The sequence below is a fragment of the Haemaphysalis longicornis genome, unplaced genomic scaffold (genome assembly GCF_048455015.1).
Source record: "Haemaphysalis longicornis isolate Haplotype H1 unplaced genomic scaffold, Haemaphysalis longicornis Haplotype H1 scaffold_26, whole genome shotgun sequence".
In the NCBI taxonomy this organism is placed as follows: domain Eukaryota; kingdom Metazoa; phylum Arthropoda; class Arachnida; order Ixodida; family Ixodidae; genus Haemaphysalis; species Haemaphysalis longicornis.
In genome coordinates this window covers 4,493,983-4,516,178 of record NW_027526319.1, presented here as the reverse complement: position 1 = coordinate 4,516,178, position 22,196 = coordinate 4,493,983, and the positions used below count along the sequence as shown (strand labels likewise).

General features: G+C 46.6%; 1 protein-coding gene and 1 long non-coding RNA gene across 7 annotated transcripts in view; one reads left to right on the top strand and one right to left on the bottom strand.

The window, feature by feature from the left end:
- Positions 1 to 22,196, bottom strand: part of LOC144172816 (TNF receptor-associated factor 6-like) — a 334,329-nt gene that overhangs the window by 163,635 nt on the left and 148,498 nt on the right. The window contains exon 1 of one of the 5 annotated variants that reach the window (XR_013323116.1): positions 14,590 to 14,613. The exons of the other annotated variants lie outside the window; for them this stretch is intronic. The gene's annotated coding sequence lies outside the window, so the exon portion shown is untranslated. Of the gene's footprint in view, positions 1 to 14,589; positions 14,614 to 22,196 lie in introns of those variants that run through there. 5 annotated transcript variants of the gene reach the window in all.
- Positions 334 to 5,550, top strand: LOC144172766 (uncharacterized). 2 transcript variants are annotated; one of them, XR_013323098.1, is made up of 4 exons: positions 334 to 429; positions 1,944 to 2,089; positions 2,177 to 2,299; positions 3,352 to 5,550. It is a non-coding gene; the product is annotated as an uncharacterized LOC144172766 (long non-coding RNA). The 2 variants fall into 2 exon arrangements; XR_013323097.1 differs by lacking the exon at positions 334 to 429 and adding an exon at positions 1,592 to 1,747.

Below are 22,196 nucleotides of genomic sequence, written 5' to 3'. Positions count from 1 at the left end.
CGCCGAAACGATTACGAAACGACCGCCACTTCAGTGCGGCATGCCGTGCGCATGCGTTGACAGCCTGGAGGAAAGAATACAAGGCAGCGCCGCTTGCCTTGATGCATGGTATAGTGGGACGGCAACGGGTACAAGGACGATGAGGGAAAAACGGGACTGCGTGAACACTTTTAACGACAGCAGCGCCCCTACGTCTCAACGTTTACAGAAGCTAGTTTTTGTTCGTCCGCATGCAGCGCCACCAGTGGCCTTCTATAGCGGTTTTCTCGATTGCTCGCGTTATGCGCCTGATGTACTAAATGAACTTTCGGTCAGACTGGCGGGAACGGTTACCAGTTTGGTTGTGGCGTGAAACTGCGGATTTCTTCATGTCCTTGGGCTGTATTTACTGCTCGACGAAGTGAAGTTTTGCCGGGAGGCGCAAAAAAGGTCAGTGCTGCTTACTTATGTTCTGGTAACGGTTGTTGTTCTTTGACTTGTTCATCACTGCGCCCGATAAACGTGCCGCTCCGCTTCCTGTTCGATGCGAGAAAAGTTTGCGGCCGTTTTAAGCTTGTGTGTTTGTGGGTCGGAGTCGGCTTGACATTTCTGACTGCGTACGTTAGCTAGTGCTATTTAGAAAGTGGCTGGTGCGCGCAATTCTCGAGTCTGCATGTACCCTTATGGTGTGGTGTTGCTTAGTTGTATATTGACGGTTGCTGTACCTGTCAGCGGTACTGAATCTTCTCGGGTTAGTCGCACGCTATTGTCTCACGCGTACACACTGCACAACATGTTTGTCGGAGCGTCTGTCTTTAGACTTATCGGTATTTTCAAACTTCCGTGTTAATTGCATTGTGTTGGTCTTCTGAGAGCCATAAATTTACTGTGCTAATCACGCTATTCCGCCTAATGTTGATGTGCGTTCAAGGCGTTGGCGGCAGCACTGCTTACGTTTATCTGTGCTGTGTGTGTAGTTGTTCCTTGTTTCTTCCAATGCCTTCGATGAATTCAGATGGTCTATTTACACTAGTCAACGTTAGTTGGCTCCCTGGCGTGTAGTGAAATGCAAGGTAAAGGTGTTGTCTGAGCAGTAGCGTAGTAACAAAACGTTCCTTTTGTGGAGGGGAAGGCAAGTGGAAACACGCAGAAAGTGTGGTGCCGTTTCTATGCTGTCAATGTCAGTGGTAACCTGAGACCTCAGAATAATTACCCATAAAACTCACTTTTCGACTATTAGAAGTTTTAACGTCTCAAAGTAAGTTTAAAAATAATCCATTCCTGCCATTTTATGCTATCAATGTCAGTGGCAGCTCGAGAGTTGGAATAATTTTCAAAACGCTCGGGTGCAAAGTTGTTGCATCATGATGTGCACCAAACATTAATCAATTTCTGCTCTTTGAACGTAGAAATTATACTGCAAAAGCAGATTGCTACATTATGTATTCATACTCTATGACCTGCTCAGAAAGAGTATATGGCTGACTGTGGAGACATTTGGCCCTCCACTGATAGGTTGTGACAAATGTTTTTGTTCCTCTGCAAAAAAAAAAAAAAATGAAAACAAATTATTTCCTTTCTTTACATGCTCCTGCGAAGTCATGGCTGTCGCATTCACTGGCTGAAGACATCTTTGGCATGCGGAAGGGTCGTCGGAGAGAGTGTGGCGGATTATTAATGCCCTGTGGAGCTCATAAGCCACAAATGAGCACTTTTTGAGTTGTGCATATTGTGCAGATATTCACCAGTTCGCATAGACCAAGGACAGGTGAGCTTTAAAGTATGTTCAAATATTTTCATATCTCAAATTGTTTAGCAAGGAAAGATTACCAGGGCTTCCGCTGTAAAAAAGACATTCTACTTTCGTGAAACGAATCAGACATTGTTAAATATTTTCTCGTGCTCCCTGGGTAAAGCAAGGCATAAATGTATTCTCTGATATTTTTGTACTGTTTATATTCTAGGCAATAGGGCGAAGATAGACCTAAAACAGTGGTACAAGGAATGCATATGGCCATTTTAATTGTATTTGGACCCCTTCTTGGAAGTGTATCATCAGAAGGCAACACATGAAAGCTCTTGCACGGGATGAAATCATTGCATTCTACAAGTAAGTACGCACTGCCATTTTTGGGTCTTTCAATGGCGCGTTTTTAGGTAGTTTCTTTATAACTAATGGTTTGAAACTTATTTTCAGTGACAGCTTGGCCTGTGGCTCAAGGTGACAGTAGGAGCTTTTCGGAACACGTTAGCGAAACTTTCCTGGAAGTGCACGTTGAGACGGCCCTGGCATAAACACCCGGGTCTTAATTTTGGTTGGGTAAGCTGGCATTTTGTTTTTGCGAGACTCAATTTCTGGGTCTGTTCGTCCTAATAAAATCTCAGTGTTAAGAAGTTATCGTGAATACCAATATTGGCCATTGTGTTCACATTCCGCCTATTACGGATGCTCCAACAGTGGCCAAAAAAAACAATATTTTGTATTTTAGTTTTGTAAATATTTAGCTTTTACACCTTGAGAGTTGTTGTGATTTGCCAGCACCGCGGACACGCCCAACGTGGTTGCTGTTACAACAATCGGGTGGCAACTGACGATTTAAATGTCCCGCTTTTAATACGCCCGTAGCACCAATAATACTCCCAAATACAGGCGTAGCATGAGTAATGCTTGCATTGGATTTTGACAGTTGGTTAAATAAGGGGTAATTTTTTTAAAGGGAATTGTTTAGAGCACAGAAAGTGACGTCTGCAAGAAAATGTGCTATAGTAGCGATTTATAAGAAAATTGTGCAACAGCCAAGTTCAGCATTAGTCAGCTCAACTTCTGCCTCATACCACTACGAACCATGGAGGTAATACATATCGAGAGGGAAATATTTTAGGGGGAACTAATTCCAAAAAATTTTTTGCCACAGTGCGATATTTATGATTTCCTATGACTGGCCATTTATTTCTTTGTGGTAGAAACATCGTTTAGCTGTAAGTTATAATAAGCCAGTTTCACTACAGCATTCTAGGGAGCACATTATACAGTACAGAGAACATTTTTTGCAGAGAGAAGGTGTGTAAAATATAATGCCGAAAGGTGATTATAGTAATTATTATTTGATTAATAAACGAAACCTCTCAAGGATAAAAAAAAAACTTATATATAGGATACCGAGGCAACAAAGTTGGATACTTTCCAGAATCAGGGCAATTTCATTGGTTGTCTGTGGTGATATTGTTTAGCGCACTTTCACCTTTAGCAGCACTCCCAGAAAAAAACCCAAGAAATCACTGATTTTAAATCAATTACTGTGTTATGAAAGGGACTAAGCAACTCACTCATTTAAAGCAACCATGTAACAAAATTTTCTTGTTTCCTTGAAGGTACATGAGGTGAGCAGTAAGTCTTCTCGAGGCCCGGTTATTCTGAGAAGGGACTGGCGGCATCAATATTGCCCGCAAGAAACACATCACGGATTCGCCGCCTGCATTGTCACTTCAGGATGTAGTCATCCTCTTCGCCGCATATGTCATCTTTTTCATCGTGTCATCATGTTCATATGGTTGTGTGCCTTTGGAGAGTTCTTGGGACTTTTGCAGGCAGTTCTTGGAAAGCATGAGAAGTTTGACAGTGGCCTGGTGTCATTTAAGTTGGAGTCTCTGTTGAAATACTTGAAGTGTTCAGGTCTACTTGGGATTTTAAATTATTGGTAGAGGTTAAAGTATCTCTTGAAAGGCATGAATGAGGTCAGATGAAAGGCATGAAGGGGGTGAAATCAGATGAAGAGGTTTAAGTTACTGGCACATGCAAGTTTCATGTCAACTGAACACTGAAGTCGTGCCTTATTTTTCATCATTGGCACAATGTGCAGACTGCCTTTGAACCTATAGTGGGTGTTAATGTAGTTCATGGCACCGCATTGTAACGTCCTTATTATTCAAGTGTAGCTCATGATATTTTTTTTCATGGCAGTGCTGCTGCTGATGCAAAAGTGACAGTGATTATTTACGCAGATGGCTTCCGCCTTCATTGATGAATTTTAGTACCGGATATGAGCTGACACCCATGACCTAGAAGAATTGAAAATGTGCGTATTTGGCTTGAACAAGTTTTCTTCTTTGAACAAAGCTGCATTTCTTGCTTGGCAGAAGCAGGGCTTTGGTCACAATTACACTGATAGCAAGACGGGAGGGTTTTTATAGCACGCAACTGTGAATTTCACCTAAGGTAAAATGTTGAGGCTGGAAAAAATGCTTTCAAGTCTGCTTTGTAAAACTGGTCACCTGTATGATTCAACGCTGGCTTGTTTGCTTCTTAAGGATGTCTGACTTGTTCCCGCTTGAATTGATGACGTATATAATTAGTCTGCTTGTTAAATTTTAATCTGTGTAACATGCATCCAGCTACCTGGTTTGCAAAGTTATATAAGATTCACGCTGGGTTTTGTGAGATTTCTTGGGATGAATTATTTTAAACTACAAATTGTTTGGGCAAGTAACGTGCCTTAAGTCAGGCCTTTTCAGGACGCTCATAAAGTCTATTTTGCCTACAAATAGCTTGATGTTACACTTACGTCTGGTGTCAATAAACTACTATCTTTATTAATCATGACCCGCCGCGGTGGCTCAGTGGCTAAGGCGTTGCGCTGCTGAGCACAAGGTCGCGGGTTCGATTCCCGGCCGCGGCGGCCGCTTTTCTGATGGAGGCGAAAAGCAAAAACGCCCGTGTGTACGAGATTTCGGCGCACGATAAAGATCCCCAGGTGGTCAAAATTAATCCGGAGCCCTCCACTACGGCGCGCCTCATCGCCTGCGTTGCGTCGGCGCGTTAAACCCCACAATCAATCAATTTATTAATCATGTTCTAATGGTGGCATACTGCCACATGTGACCTCTCGTGTCAAAATGTTTTATCGTTAATCTTGCCTCGAGCGTTGTTTTCCTAAACTCTTGCACTGCACTGTTGTAGGTTTGTGATAATACAACCGTGTATGACTTGTTTTTAGGACTTTCCCTACAATTTAATAGCAAACTGCATTTTCCCAAAACGTTATACGTAAACATAGTATGGCAAGCGCAATGAGTCCTCCCGCCTTTGAATTACCTTGGTTTATCTGATAAGACAGCGTATTTGATGCTCACTGTTGTATAATGTCTGTGTCAGTGCCACGGTAGACGCACACGTCTATTTATTTGTGAAGCAGTTGCCCCTAATACCGTCTTTGTTAACCATGTTTTTGAGTAAAGGTGAATATTTGAAAATGCCACTTGGAGCCTAGTGTTATCGTTATGGTATTTATTCCTTGTACGTTGGTCATTTTCTGTGCAATTTAAAATAGACAGCTATTGAAATCTGAAATGTATGCATACTAACACCCAATAAAGTTGTATAGTATATTGAGAAGCAGTGTATGAGTCATAATAGTTTGTTTCGTGCGTATTTTAATGCAAGTATATTGTTTCTTTTACATGCAGCTGAAAGTCAGAAGAGGATTCTGCGGGTGAAGCCAAAGACTGTGTGCCGCTCTAGGTGCCTCAGACCAACTTTTATATAGAACTGTGCTCCGATAGGCAACTGTTGGGAACTGTCAGGGACCACTGCTCCCGTGGTTTCTGCTTTCCAATTGTTGGTATCACTGCGGGTCATATATCAAGGCTGTGTTAAAATGGTGCTTGCGGTTTCCTGCTGATACCAATGCATCCGCTAGCCTGGCATATGACCTCGGTGTATACCGACAGGAAAGCAGAAATATTGGAAAAGTGGAGTCCCATAGACAGCTTCCCAATGCCTATAGGAACACCGTTTTATATAAACAGCTGGCCTGAAGGTACCTGGAACGGCGCACCGGATAAATTCCATAATCATTTTACATGGATCAATGTTCCAGTAACTTAAACTACCCTTTTATTTGGAACAGTGATCCGCATACTTTTATTTGGAACACCGATCCACATAATTTAGTTGCAAAAATATGTTGGGCACTGTTCCACTTAATTTTCAGGATATGTGGAACACGGTTACAAATATATAACTGGAACTTTTTTGCAAAAAAGTTCCAGTTACTAAGTGGATCTTACGTGGAACCAGATTAAGAGTGTACTTAACGTCGTGCGCCCCCGGAAATGCTCTGCATTTCATCGTGCCCCACGCGAGGGGCATGTTTCACTGCGGCTTCCTACTGGCCAGTACACTCGTCGCCATCTGTCGGATGTTGTGCGAACCCTTTGCGGCTGATGGCGCGCGATTTGAAATTTCTTCCGAGGCTTCGGGCTACGCTGGACTGACCACATTCCCACCTAGACGTGGGGCTAGCCCCGGAAGATAAAAGAACCTGGCACAAGGTCCTGCACCAGGGGAAGAGGTGACTGCTACGCATCGGCTGTGGATAACAACAACCTAATAAAAACAACCTGAAACAATTTTTCGTTTTTTATTTGGCCTTGGGTGGTCCTTTGGTCTCCCTACTGAAGTGCAGAACGTTTGCTCTCATTCGGTCGAAAGCACACGCGTACGTCGGTCGCTCGTCTGCTGCGAACATCACCTCGCACTCGCGCAGAACTGCCCATCACAAGGTCCGTTCTCATAATTGTGTGCGCCACGCGCGTCCCCCGCGCATTCACGCGATGGTCGCGAAGCTTATAACTTCTGCTTCATGGATAAGCACGAGCAGCCGCTCGAGGTCGTCAGAGATGACCTCGCGTCAACAAATGATGAGTCTGTGTTCACCGCGAACCTGTCTGAAGAAGTAGCAGTCAACGCCTTCATGGACACGTAGAGCTGGTGCACTAGCACAACCTGGATTGTCCAAAATGTCCAGAAACGGGGCGAAAGATATGTTTTTCGATACGAAGCGTTGAAGTACGTGAGGCGGCGTTTTGCAACTTGTGTTGTACTATTTATATTTTTATTCCTGCTATTTCTTGTTTATACATTTGTATACTTTTTTGCGTGCGTGTGGTTTACAGTTGAGGCGCGAGCTGTGACACAATGCTGGCGAATTAAAATGCCAGACAATACAGAAATCTATATATGTGGTAGCTAAAAATGCGTCGCAGGAAACAGACACAAACTGCTTATCTATACCCATCAGTGGAACTCGAAATGTGACAATTTTTTGCCGCTATTTGGACTCCCAGATCACTATCGCAAAAATAGTGCGCCAAGAAGATAACTCTTTTTACTTAGTTTTATCTCTGCTGCGACTACCGTGACTTCAAGCTCACGCGCAACTACTCATTAGTCCCAGCGAAAAGAATATACGTATCTCCGTGAGTGTAACACTTTATTAAATGAGAGGTCATGGGGCCCTGGGGGAGCAAGAATGAGGAGAAAAGGGGAAGGTCACAACTCGCACAATGAACACAGTTGCAGTCTTGGGGTCCTAATCGCAAAATGAACACATTAAAGTCAGTCAGTGGCAGCAAAACGCACAGTTTGAGTTCACACTTTACAGTGTGAACTCAAACTGTGCGTTTGACATTGAAAACAGTGCACGCTGCAGACAGTTCACATTGTAGACCGAACGAGTAAGTCGGCCAGGCTGCTACATCAATTTGTAGAGTCCGTTTTCAAGGGCGTACTCGGTAATTGCTTCTAGTGCGGTGGGATCGTCACGGACCCGACTAACATGTTCCTGTTCAGTCGCAGGGGCGGGACCTAGAGTTAAAAGCTGGTGGCGATTACGGTCGAATAATGGACAGAGCCAAATTAAGTGGTAACGATTTGGTATGCCTTCCGGATTACAGGGGGGGGGGGGGGGGGCATCGGCGCCATTCGGATCCTGCTGGAGCTGTCTATTTATAAATAAAATATCTTATGCAGCAAAATCTGTGTGTGCATGAAGCACAAATTGTTAAAAATAACTAATCGACATTGGCAACAGTGTGAGTGGTAGGACGCAGGATTACTGATTTCAAACTGCGCCCTGATGGCTTCTGTGAAGAGACTGTGGTCAATAGCCCTGTACAGAAGACATATGTCAAACTCCTCCTGTACTTCAGTAGCTGTACAATCCAACTATTACTTAGACCTTGGTTGGTATATATTTTCGATATTGTTTCCCAAAATTGTTATGACCAGCAGTGCAAATTACGCAGAATTCATGACCGAGTGTAAAACGTGTACGTTTGAGCTGGTGTCTTTCTTATCAACGTATCACCCTTGCAAGAACGATTCGCACCTTCCATTGCTGTTAAAAAAATGTCAATGTTTTCCTTAGTGGCACTGTTCCTGATAAAGAATAATGCAATGAAGTTAATGTTTATGAAATTCAATGTAATAGTGCTAATGAAAGTGCCAAAATGTAGCAGCTCATGCAGCTGTAATATTTCGCAAGGGTAGGACAGTTTGTAAATGTGGTCATGGGTAATTGGCTGCCTTTCTTGTAATCCTTACCTGCAGCACCGAATCGTGTTTTGAGGTGTGTATATAGTGAAAGAGCACCCAACTCAATTTTAATTGTATACCCTTCTGTGTGCTGTAGAATGAGCTTTCGATGAGGGTGTTTGCTTTCCGGAACCTGTATAACTGCCACATGCGCGTGAAAGCGTCCATCCGCGCGCGCTCACTTCGAGCACCGAGCCGAGCGCTTGTCTAGGAACACGATCGTAGGTCAGCGTCATCTAGCAGGCGCGCAAGAAGAGCGCGGAGAGATCGGGGGCTCAGGTACAAAAGGTTAACTTCTACCCCATGTGTGTCAGCTTCCCCAGCCCCGCAGGCCAGCCCCGCCCACGAAGCCAAAACATCGGCAGCTCGCCAACCAGCCGAAAAGAGGGGAGGGGGAAAAAAGAAAAAATTTACCTCGCATGAAGTCGCGGACATAGAGGAAGTGACGTCACGGTGCTGTGTCAAAGGAGGTTAAAAAATTGCAATTTTTTTAACCCGCCACTGCGCCGCTGCTTAGGGGGTGTGGTCGGCCTGGCCCCTACGGGATATGGTTTGGGAATACGCTACCGGGACAGCAGACAGGTCGCATTGGCCGGAAAAGTCCAAGTTTAAATCTCCCGCCAGCAGACCGCGAATTTCATCGGTGAGTGCGGGATGCCTAAGTGCACATGCATGCCGCCGACCCACTCCACCCTATGCAAGTATTAACCGGGAACCGGGGAAGTGGGCGTGCTCATGTCTGAACGACACCATCAAAAATGCCGCTCCGGACGCCCTTCAAGCCGGACGCAACAACTACCGGCAAAAACGTCACACTGAAGCCCTTCACAAAGCCAACACCTCTTGTGTGCGAAACGTTTTCTGTCCACGGTGATTTATTCACGCTCCGTATGAGTAGAACCCTACGCATATACAGCTTCTTTGTAAAAAACAATGACAGTGAACCGCAACGGAATCGAAACTGTGAAGCTTTTCTTTATCAACGACGGGAGAAAAATAAATAACTTAGTATCCCCACCATAAAACAACGAACGAAATATTAAAGCCGCGCCACTCAGTGTAAAAGCTGTCGGAAATGCTGAGCAGTGATTGGCCATAATGGGCCGTAGCGCCGTTTTCCGCTACATGCTACTACCCAATGCAATTCAAATTTCCCGCCTTCGCAGTGCTCGCGCGCTCCCTTGCAAACTGCGCCAGCGAGAGTTATGTTATTTTAAAGACGATAGTCTTTCTTTGGCTACTTAAATACAGAAATTTTGGTCTGTCTGAATGTCTGTCTGTCCCTCTGTCTGTCTGTGACTAGATTCAGCCACCCGGCCAAACTAAAAGAATGCCGGCGCAATAGTCTTATATAGTCACAACTAAATCTACTCGTCTAAGTCCAGTGTAATGTTCATACTTGTCAGCATTTTTGAAGAACAACAAGACATTACACAAATACAAGACAACAAATTATTACACAAGTGATATGTTCAGTGTTCTTTTATAAAAAGACAAATGCTTGATTTTTGCGAAATTAATTACTTCATCAACTGCAGAAAAAAAATTCACTCTGCTGTCGCCTGCTGTTGCCCACACCACATTTTAAGGAATCAACCGGCAACAGTTACGAAAGGTTCCACTAGATAGGTTCCACGATCTGTTTGCAACGCACGTGGAGTAGGGAAACACAGTTCTGTAAGCGGTGAAGTAGGGCGCCTCGATTAACGCGCGTCTTTGCCGTACGGCAGCGTTGACATCGAGACACCCGCCTGGAGCAGTGGAACGCGGCAAATTTAAAATGATTTAAGCAAACCTTTAGCGTCTTTACCTTGGGAGGAGCGCGACGCAAGAGCAACAACATGAGAGGTGAGCGGGAAAGCGAAGGGGGGTAGTTACTTGTCAAAAGTCGATAAAGACTATCGTCTTTTGTCGACATTTGCAACGAAAGGAGCAGATACGCGGCCAATTTTTGTGCTTGCTGTTCCTCCCGCACGTACCGGTGTTGCACAGCCACTTTTGCTTACTGTCGACAAATGAACGCGGCTCTGCTAGTTATTTACGTATATTTTCACTCAAATGTACCGACAGTTTCCTTTTGACTAAACCACGGGGAGATGTATGACAACCGCCGGCGGTTCCCGAGTTTCGCCCATATAAACCGCGTGGCTTTACAAGCCTCTGGGCTACACCGCGACGACGGGACGCTGTGTGGGGCTCAACTTGGGTGCAACGACCGAGCTACGGCGACAAGGCGAGCCCCTAAAGGGCTCTGCACGTAAAGTAAAAATTGCGAGAGCGAACCAACCATGTTGTGGCCTGAATTACAGCAAAAATGCGCAAATGGTGATGCCAAGCTGTTTTCTCGCTATTAACAGTGTTGAATCCACCGCGGGGGTATGCTCGATCATTATTATCATCGCGTTCATAATCATGACATAAAGCTCGGAACACCGTTTCGGTCGTGTATATGCATTTCCTACTTAGTACAGCCAGTCGTAACCTCAGCGTGCTTATGGGGGCTATATCACAGTATAAACGTACCTAAAGCATAAAATACACCCGAACTGAGATAACAGCCAAACCGGACCTGCAATGGTTGAAAACCACTGTGTAGAAAAATATTAAACAGAAATAGCCGAAACCGACCTAAAAGGGGGAAAACCCGCAAAAATGTGCAAGAATCAGTAGCTGAAACTGACCCAAAGGCAACGAAAATACCCGAAATCCCATCCATAACGCATAACGATGTCAAATAGATTATATGAGTGATAACAAATAATAATACTCAAATATAACAAACCCTTGAAAATGAAAAAAAATAGTAACGGGATTTGGGCCCGCGTTAGGATGTTTGCTTCGCGGGAGCGGAACTAATACACTACGAAACCAAGCGGTTCTGAGTGATTAAATTGAGGGCCACATCCACGTGGACATAGCTTCAAACATGCCCCTAAATGGCGCCATGCGTCGCTTGGCTGTGCTGATTTGGAAATGGAAATGCCTATACACGTCCTGGTCAGCCATGACACCGAACCAAGCTGCCTGTATCCTTTTGCCCGAGCATTTGGTGCAGAAAAACCCGGGAAGAAGACTGGGGACCGACGGGGAGAGCAGCAGGGATGCCAGCGGCTGCAGGCAAGTGAGATCCAGAAAAGTTCACCACCGACTCACCCTGAGCTACCGGGCACCATTGCCAATAGCGGCCGCATACATACCACCGATTCCCTCGAAGGCACCGACGCGAATTTCCTACCATAGGTCTCGAGGGACGAATGACTAAGCACACTCGCCCAACCCCAACAGCGAAGACCAACCCCAAATGTATCACCGACGCACGCAAGCCACGTCCCGCCCAGGCCTCCATGCCTGGCACAAACGCTACACCTACCGGGGAGGAGCAAGCTGGTGAGCAGGGTGCTTTGCGTTCGTTGAGGAACCATACCGCTACGGAATTTAAGGAATTTTGGCTACAAGCGACTCACTTCCTTCCACCGTCACGACACGTACCGAAAGTGGACGCTATATATGTTAAAAAGCCGGCACTAAATTAGAAACGAACTCATTGGATTGGAAAATGATATTTTCGAATTATTTGAAAAAAAGGTCGAACAGGAGATAGGAAAGGCCAATAGGTGCATGCTCCGCTTTTTCGGAGCGAGCGCTTACCTCAACGACTGGATAAATTACCTCAGGGAGCAGCAATCCTTAAAATTCAAATACTCATCCTCTCCGGACGTGGCCATCTTTCAGGAAACCGCTCGAGAGTTCTTGTACTCGACCGCCAAAACCGCGCGTATTCATGCCAAAGAAGACGGCGTGAACATTTCATCGACTATGGAGCATGGGGATATGAAACCGCCTCATGTCTAACCGAACGTACTGCAAGTCCCGGAGAAACACGCAGTTAGAAGCCTTCGCTGGACTTTGAGCACATCTGTGTTCCATACTTCATGAAGGGCAAATCTTTATGGCAACTTCCCGAAACTTGGCTAGTCTCAATCAACGAAGTGTGGGAGGTTGCACCAGTGCGTCAGCATGAGTCGTCGCATCAATTTAGAGTAGGAAAGATTGAGCAACCACAGCTCATTGCTGCTGATCAACTTGAGGCAATAGCGACTCCTGATCGGGAAAAGGCAGCATCGCTTTTTCTGTTGACAATCATCATGGACATAACGTTGTCCGAATCGGAGACCTCCGACAAGAAAGCAGGGGCAACTATTGGCAAGAGAAAGACCAATCAGCGAGCTGCATTAAACAAGACACACCGCAAGATAGCCAACTTGTCCACCTCTGTTCGAGGCCGTTCGCTATTCGTTCACCAGAGAAGCTGGGCGGAAACTGTGGTTCAGCGGCACATCACGTTGGCCATGGCCCGCGCTTCTGAGATTGAGGTGCTAGCTTCAGCTCCGCTGGAAACCGAAGAGGTGACACGCCTTTACGACTGTATACATGGATCTGCATTACGGACTGAACCCATAAGTTCGGACTGCGGATTCATTGCTTGTGTATTGGTGATCTGTCGGAGGGTAAAAAAATTGCTGTTTGTTAGCTAGGCTATGGCAGGATATGCGTAGGGTGAGCTAAGGTTCAGCTGGTTATTTTTAGCTTTCCTGGTTGTCTAGGATTAGCTTGATTACCATGCTTACTGCTGCTTCAATGACACACGAACGGTATACGCATTATGTGACACATGTATATTTATCAAGCGGCTCTGGGGCAGCGTCACTGATCGCCCAGAGCTATAGGCTGGTTCCACAGGCCCACGCCGGTGTTGCTGCGACGCACGAGCCATCTGTTCTACACGCGGCCACCCCTCGCATGATCATCAAGTGGACCGGGCCACCACGTGCGGAACGGAGGTCGGCGAAGACGCTGGCAGCGTAGGGTGTGCGAGAGATGCCGGGCAGCGAGCAACCTTCTGTGCGCCGTTTGACGTCACTGCTCCTCGCGCATGCGCAGCCCGGCTCTCCAGGAGCCACTCGAAACTTCTCAACCTTGGCCATTGTAGCACACGCTACAAGAGAAAATTAGAAGCCGCTTTGAGCATTTTCCAGCTGACGAAGAATTCACCGACCTGTGGGTACTACGACGATTATCCAGAGAGCCACACGTGCCTGCTACTGACATCAGTCCCATTCTTTGTTTTCCACGTGAGCCTTTGATCGAGACGTAGTGCACCTGAGAGAAATATCAACTAGGTACCAGCAGCTTCAGTGTCATCGTGTGGTTGGTGCCGCAACTTCCCAACGGCAGATGCACGAACTGCGGTGGCGGGAGGATGTCCAATAGCCCGGGGGGTGTGCTTATCATCGTCGCGGTCGTAATCATGACATTAAAGCTCGAAACCCCCTTCCGGTCAGCCATGACACTGAACCCTGCTGCCTGACGCCTTTTGCCCTAACAAACAGTGTAAATGGATGAAGTCGGTCATATATAATTTTAAAACCACAGCAGTATAAGAAATGCAAATTTTAGGGGAAGATAAAAGTGAAAGAAATAAACAATCATGAATGTGATACATCCCACGTAAAAAAAAAGACAAAAAGAAGGACCTTTATAAAAACCGCGGAAACACGATTACAATAAATGTGATACCGAACAACCACGTAATATCTGCAATTGCATAATAATGCATAACTGGTGAGGTTAAGACATTAAACTTTTGTCCCGCAAATGTAGGTCATTATTTGTAGTCAGACATTTTGTAATTAGAGGTTCTGAATTTGTATTCTTTTCCGGGTAGGGTAGAGGCCGAACTGTTTACTATTTCGAGTCAAAAAGATGATCGCTATATATAACGTCCGTTCAAAGAGAGCAGAAAAATTGTTTTGCATGTTTTGTTGTTTGCATCTGTTGGTAGAAACTGTGAGAAAGTTCGACGGCGATTTCTACCTTGCCGAATGGGACAAATTTGCAACGCGCCGGAATAAGATTGTCGTAATTATCAGAAGAGAATGAAATGGTGCTTGTAGGAAAGATCTAGTTCGACATAAATGTCCGTAGGAGAAGTGTGTGCTTCCGCTAAAATAGGCTTTTTTAGAATTATGAGTGTTGCAATTATTATGTACACGCTAGTAAGTATCACTCGTTAGCCCTACGCTTGATAAAAACGGCACCTTCTGAGTGAAATTGCAACATTATATAAACTAAGATTGGACCAACAAGAAATTGCCCTTTCATTTTTCTGGACGGGTCAACGAATCCGCGAACAGTGAGTGAAGTGGAGATTTCACTCAAGGTGTGGGAGGCCTCACCTGAGGAGCATTCGGCCATCCTTGATAAAGTCCAACGACTCCACATCTGTGGCGCTGAAATAGATGCTACGAGCTGTAATGCACCGGTCACTCGCTTCCGTCGGTCGTCGAAAGAAGTTCCTAAAAAGTGGCATTGTACTTGGTGTCATACAGTGCTCCAGTTTCTGTTTTCCCTGTGGGTGAAGGATGCTCAACCTGATTTGGAGATTGAGCGGCCACTCGAGGTAGCAGTCCATGCTCCCTTCGTGGAGTTCAAATTGCAAATAGATGTTACCGACAGTACAAAAACCAACGCCGACAGACACGCAGTAGCCTCTCAGGTACACAGGCTCCAACATAATCTTCCCGATGTATTCTGATACCACTCTTTGCTTTAGCGACCAATATTCCTCAAACGTCCACGTGTGCGCTGTGGCAGCTGGAATCATCGAAGGCAGGAAAGCCGACACTCTCTGGCGATCTTCAGGTGAGCTGTTTTTGGCCCAAGCAATCTTAGACGCATCATGCACCAAGCTATCGGTGCGTACGTCTGCAGATTTTGCAGAGTTCTGCGGCCGTGTTGCTTGACTGCCATTGGTGCTTCGAAGCAGTTCACCCATTCGATCGTATTCGCGATCGATAGCGAGTGAAAGTCGATCAAACTCAGCCTTTGTTTTACGCTGTCCATCTCCCATTGATTCCCTGAATGCAGCGAACTGTGTAGCGAGCTCACAAAGTTCAATTTTCGATGGAATTGTGTGGGTTAGACTTTGCTTGAACGCCTCATTTGTTTCCACAAATCTGTTATGGAAAGTCTGCTGATTAGCATACATATTCTGCATGAAGTCGTCAAGCTGATCTTTTAGCTTGGCCATTTGAATCGTGACTTGGCTAAGACTTTCTTGGAGAATCGTTGTTTGAAAGCTTCTGTCTTCCGCTTTTTCATGACAAGAAGTCGTAGGCGCGACACCGATTTTTGCTGTGCGGCCTATCTCTCTCAGCTCGGCTTGAATCGACGACATGGCCGTTGAGATGACGTTGTGTATTCGCTGAAAGCCATTGGAAAGGTCGGACCTTGTCGCACTCAGATTTTGTTCTTCTTCGGAAGCGTTTGTTCTCGCATGGACGGCAACTGTACTGGGTTCCCTCGAGGCGACACAGCGAGATTCCAGATGTGCGCACATGTCGCTCGCAAGAATTTCCGCCGCGCATTTGGGACACCTTGCCGAGTGGTGCCCGCACTCGTGGTGAAAGTGTCTGGAAACGTCCACAGCAGCAGTGACCACATTGCAGCCATTTCGGTGATTCCAGCAGCGAACCTGCAGCAGAGACAGATGAAACTGGATTGGACAAAAGCTATCGTGCTCTCTGTGGCAATTACATTACTCGCGACATGCCTGCAGAATTCGTGCCTATGAAAAAAGAAACAATGATTTGTACGCCATGTGGCGGTAATGTAAAAAAACGCGTTATTATATATCAAAACACCCCGCACGGGGCACCTTGAGCAATCTTGGTGACGGTACTGGCGATACCGCGGACCCCGAGCCCCCAAACATACGCTGGATCTAACCGTGGCAATGTGTTTATAGGTGGAGGGTTAGAAACCACGAACGGTGGCCGTCGGAGCCCAGGTCAAGCTCCGGCGGATGGGCTCCCTGTCTGTTCACCAGGCAGGGAGCTCCGGGACCTCTTTGGCTAACAGGGTAAGGTCAAAGAAGAAAGTACCCCGTCTCCCTGCTTTCCAATGTATCATATGGCATTTTCCAAACCCCCCCCCAAACATGATCGGCCCCCAAAAAGGGGCCGCACCGAAGCTTCATTCCCACCCTTGCCAACAATTGCATCCCAAAAGCCAGATAACTATCCGCGCTTCTTGATTGTTGAATCTCTTGACAAGTCAAATCCTATCTCCTCCCAGTCAGTGTTCCTTATCACCAAATTCCTTGAAGGCATCCTTGGCAAGTCTTTCCAAGCCAAGAAACTGAGAACCGGCGAAGTTCTGGTCGAGGTGAACACTCGCCAGCAAGCCACAAGCCTCCTTACCCAGAATCGCATGGCAGAACTGGACATCAGAGTCACACCCCACCGTAGCCTCAATAGCTCTCAGGGTGTGATTTCTGAGCCAGATCTGATAAATGAGACGGAAGCCGATCTGCTCGAAGATCTGAAAGGCGAGGGCGTGACGGCAGTGAGGCGCATCACCATGCGGCGAGATGATAAGCAAATCATGACAAAGCATATAATCTTGACATTTGACCGTTCAACACTCCCTGAATCCATCAAAGCGGGTTTCATTCATTGTTCTGTCCGGCCTTACATCCCGAACCCGCGGCGCTGTTTCAAGTGCCAACGGTTCAGGCATGGCACCACCTCCTGCCGTGGAAAAACAACGTGTGCAAAATGTTCATCTCAAGATCATGATACAGATAACTGCCAGGCTCAACAATTAATGTGCAGCAACTGTCATGGACCTCATGCTGCGTACTCCCGCACGTGTGAAAGGTTCCAGATGGAAAAGAAAATAATCAACCTCAAAATCACTGAAAACATCACCTTCCCAGAGGCGCGGAAGAGGTTCGCCTCTTTCCCTCTGGGGAGGTACGCCGACGCAGCTCGCCGGGGGGCGGAGCGGCGTCTGGTTTCCACAGGGACCCAGTTCAGCGAGTCTGACCTGGTCTCTCCGCCGCCCCCCTCTGGGTTGCCTCTGGCAGCCCAACCCGCCACCACGCCGCTTGCTGAGGCAGCAGCGGTTGTGGTGGCAACCTCTTCCGCCGGGACCGGTGCCGCTCCCGCCTGTGTCTCCCCATCCTCCAGGGTACCGAGGTGATGGACACCACGGGCCCCGCACCGGTTCTCACCGCCACCGCACCGCCCGTGCCACCTCTGGCGCCCCGGACGCCCTCGGCGGTGGCGGCTCAAACGAAGGGCTCGCGAGGGGGGGCCAAGTCCGGGGGGCCCGGTCCGTCGGGCACCCCTCGGACATCCGACGACGACATGGATGTCGGGCCGTTCCTGCCTGCAACGCAGCGCAAGGAACGCGTCCCGACGCCAAAGCCTCCCGACAAGCCAAAAAAGGCGAGAGTCACAGCCCCGAAAGACGACACATAAACAAACAAACACACACACTCCAGTAGCTCTCACACTAAATAATGGGAAGAGAAAACATAATTCAATGGAACTGTAGAGGCCTTCTTAAAAATCTTGACGATGTATACGAAATACTGCATGCTAATCAGCCAAGTGTAATGTGTGTTCAGGAAACACATTTGAATTCCAAGCACACAAATTTCTTGAATAGTTACATGGTCTTCAGAAAGGACAGGGATGGCTGCACACACTCTTCTGGCGGTGTGGCCATAATTGCCCGGAAATCCTTAGCCTGCCACCCTGTCACTCTGAACACTGTCCTCGAGGCTGTAGCAATCCGTACGATAATATTTAATAGGTTGATAACGGTATGCTCCATTTACATTCCACCTGATTTTGCACTTCTGAGCTCTGATTTCGAGGCACTGGTCGACCAGCTGCCCGAACCATACATACTAACAGGCGACCTTAATGCGCACAACTCTCTTTGGGGCTCCTCCAGAACGGATGCCCGCGGTCGCCTGATAGAGAAGTTTCTTACATCCTCCGGAGCATGCCTTTTCAACAAAAAACAGCCTACATACCATAACCTAGGACACAATACATACTCGCATCTTGACTTGGCGATTGGTTCCGCAGTTCTCTTTCCATGTCTTGAGTGGGGTGTGGGCACAGACCCATATGGTAGTGACCATTTCCCCACTTCCCTAACGTGCATATGTAAAGGCCCATGCAGTCCATCTTCCCATAACAGGTTTAATGAATCAAAAGCAAACTGGAGCACATTCACAGAAATATCTAAACTACACCACACAACCATAAAACACCTACACGTGGAGGAAGCAGCCCAACTCGTCACGGCACACATACTCGACGCCGCCGAAAAGTCTATGCCGCAGGCCTCCAGTGCATCCCGCAACCCAAGGAGGCCCTGGTGGAACGAGGACTGTAGGCGGGCGCGAGAGGCCCAGAACAAGGCGTGGGGTGTCCTTCGCCGGTACCCCACGTCAGATAACCTCATTTCTTTTAAACGGGCAAAGGCTTTTGGGAAGCGAGTGCGTCGTGAGTCGAAAAGGGAGAGTTGGCGCACCTTCCTCACTTCCATCAACTCATACACTGACACACACAAAGTCTGGACACGAATACGAAAACTAAAAGGATAACAGACACACAGCCTGCCCCTGGTTAGTACAACAGGGGACACACTGGAAGACCAGGCTAACACACTTGCACAACACTTCGAACACGTGTCCAGTTCAGCACACTACACAAACACTTTCATGAAACACAAGACATCTGTAGAAAAGAAGTCCCTGCGTGATAACAACAATTCGCACACTTCTTACAATTCTCCTTTTTCAATTCATGAGCTGAAGGTTGCTCTGAACGCATGTAAGCCTTCAGCTCCAGGTGCAGACAAAATCACATACACCATGATACAATACCTACACCCAGACACTCTTGAAACACTCCTACATCTATACAACAACATATGGCTTTCGGGGCACATTTCTTGCTCTTGGAGAGAGGCCATAGTAGTGGCTTTCCTGAAGGAAGGAAAAGACCCTTCCTCTCCCGCTAGCTATCGGCCCATCGCCCTCACAAGCTGCCTGTGCAAGCTCCTCGAGAAGATGATAAACAGGAGACTCATGTACTTTCTTGAGTACAATGGTCTTCTCGAGAGCTGCCAGGCAGGCTTCAGGGCGGGGCGGTCCACCAACGACCAATTCGTCGCGCTCGACTCCTATATAAAGGACGCCTTCATTCACAAACAGTTTTGCACAACGGTGTTTTTTGACCTTCAGAAGGCCTATGACACCGCTTGGCGTTACGGGATCCTCAGTGACCTAAAGTCTTTCGGTGTTTCGGGCCATATGCTCAACACCCTTGCTAGTTATTTGTCCGAAAGAACGTTTCGCGTGAGAGTAGGTAGCGCACTCTCAAGAGTTCATGTGCAAGAAAACGGCGTTCCGCAAGGTGGAGTGCTAAGCTGCACTCTGTTCATAGTTAAGATGAACTCCCTTGGGAAGGCACTGCCACCTACAATTTCTTATTCAATGTATGTAGACGACATCCAGGTATCTTTTAAATCATGTAATATGTCCATCTGTGAGCGTCAAGTCCAGCTCGGTGTCAAAAAACTTGCCAGCTGGGCAGACAAGAACGGTTTTAAACTTAACCCAGAAAAAAGCACCTGTGTTGTCTTCTCCAGGAGGCGTGGGATCCATCCGGACCCAGACATTATCCTTAATGGCGTATCGATTCCTGTGAGGAAGGAACACAAGTTTTTAGGTGTGGTGTTGGATGAAAGGCTTACGTTCATCCCTCACATTAAACAATTGAAACATAAATGTCTAAAGGCTTTCAACATTCTTAAAATCTTGTCCCACCAGTCGTATGGAACAGATAAGCAACTCCTGTTGCGTATTTTCAGAAGCCTAGTGGGGTCTAGATTGGACTATGGGAGTGTTGTGTATGGGTCAGCCACTAAAACAGCACTTAAAATGCTCGACCCAGTGCTTCACTTGGGGCTTCGCCTCTCTTGTGGCGCATTCCGCACGAGCCCTGTACAGAGTCTTTACGCAGAGTGTGACAAATGGTGCTTATCACACCAGCGAACCTATGTTGACTTGTTATATGCCTCTAAAATTTCATCAATGGACAACCATCCTTTTTAACCGGTTTTTAATGATACATCCACATCAAAGCTCTTTTTAAATCGCCCATCCATTCCTGTTCCCTTCTCGCTCAGAGTAAGGGACGAGGTCACTATTCATGAGGTCTCCTTTGTAGACACATTCAAGTCATCTATCACCGATCTTGTAGCACCATGGCAACTTCGTCCTGTTGCATGTGACTTGTCTCTCTTAAAATACAATAAGAACAGGACACCAAAAAGTGGGATTTTGCAGCATTTCATGTATATACAGGATAAATACAAGGCTGCAGTGTTTTTCAGCGATGCATCTAAAACGGCCACTGCGGTGTCTTGTGCTGCGCATGGGCCCAATTTTGAAGCATGTAGAACAATGAATGTTAATACAAGTATTTTTACGGCAGAAGGATATGGCATATTTCTCGTTGTAAGTCACATAGTTGAACATCGTATTCCTACATCCGTCATTTATACAGATTCGTTGAGCGTCGTCCGTGCATTATCATCCGGCAATTTCATCAAAAAACCATGTCATTAATCTTGTCTTCAAAACAATTATGGTAGCTTATTCCTCAAACCTTGGGGTGACTGTGTGTTGGGTGCCAGGCCACTCTGGCATTGGCGGTAATGAAGTGGCGGATGAAATGGCCGCCAATGCTGCACTCCGAAACACAGTAGACATGGCAACACTACCTTACACAGACCTCAAGCCACACATTAGACAACAACTCCGTAAAACTTAGCAAGCAGACTGGAGCGAACAGACAGACAACAAACTACACGTAATAAAACCACACTTGGGACAATACCCTACTGACTCACACAACAGGCACATTGAAGTTACCTTAGCTAGGTTATGGATAGGCCATGCGCATGTAACGCACTCGCACCTGCTCACGGGATCTCCAAGACCCCTGTGTAGCAGGTGTGGGGAGGGCCTATCCGTGGTCCACATACTCATACAATGCAAGGCACTTGACACAACACGACACAAACACTTCAGAGAACTCTACAGACAACATATCCCACTCCATCTATCGCTGTTTCTAGGTGACGAAGCCATTGTTTCCGTGAAACGTGTGTTTGAGTATTTGTCAGAAGTCAAGTTTCTAAACCTCATTTCCAATCACGCATCATGAAATCTGGCCCTATACACCAGCCATGCTCATTGTCGTTCTGTGATTTTACTTTTGTTTTTGCTGATTTTACTTAGTGTTTAAGGCATCACCTCTCATATACGACTATTGTTTTGGCGCTTTTTGCCCCAGTTGGCCTTGCGCCATAAACATCAAACCATCATCATCATCATATATCAAAACAAATAAGGGTTGGTTACAAACGCGTAGTATAAAGGCGTGGTACACGAATTATACACCCGCACTTGGAGACGACGTGAACCTCCACTCACGTACAGACTAATGAACCTATATATCACAGCGCAATTGCGGTGCACGAGGGTTTAACAAAAACGAGCAGGTCTTTCGAACGCTCGGTTATTCTGAATGTTGCAGTGCCAGAAATAACTTAGACTGGCGAGAGCACCGGTTAATTCCTGGTGTTGCAGTGTTACAAGGGGTGCAACACGTATAAACAAGTCTTAGAGCCCGCACGTTGCCCCTAGACCGAGAATTGCCTGATGAAAGTGTTTGAAACAAATGCCGAGTATAGTTTGCCGAGATTGATACATGTTACATGCATCAGCAAAATCCAGTTTGATATATATGAAAGGGCCTGCAACGTAACCAAATATTTCTGGAAGGAGCAGTTCGGGCCTTTGCCGTAAAGTCTATACCGACTCCTACAACAACCCCCCCCCCCCCCTATTCCCCAGTGGGTGAATATTGTAGCGGATCCTTAGACGAAGGTAGATTGCACACGCATC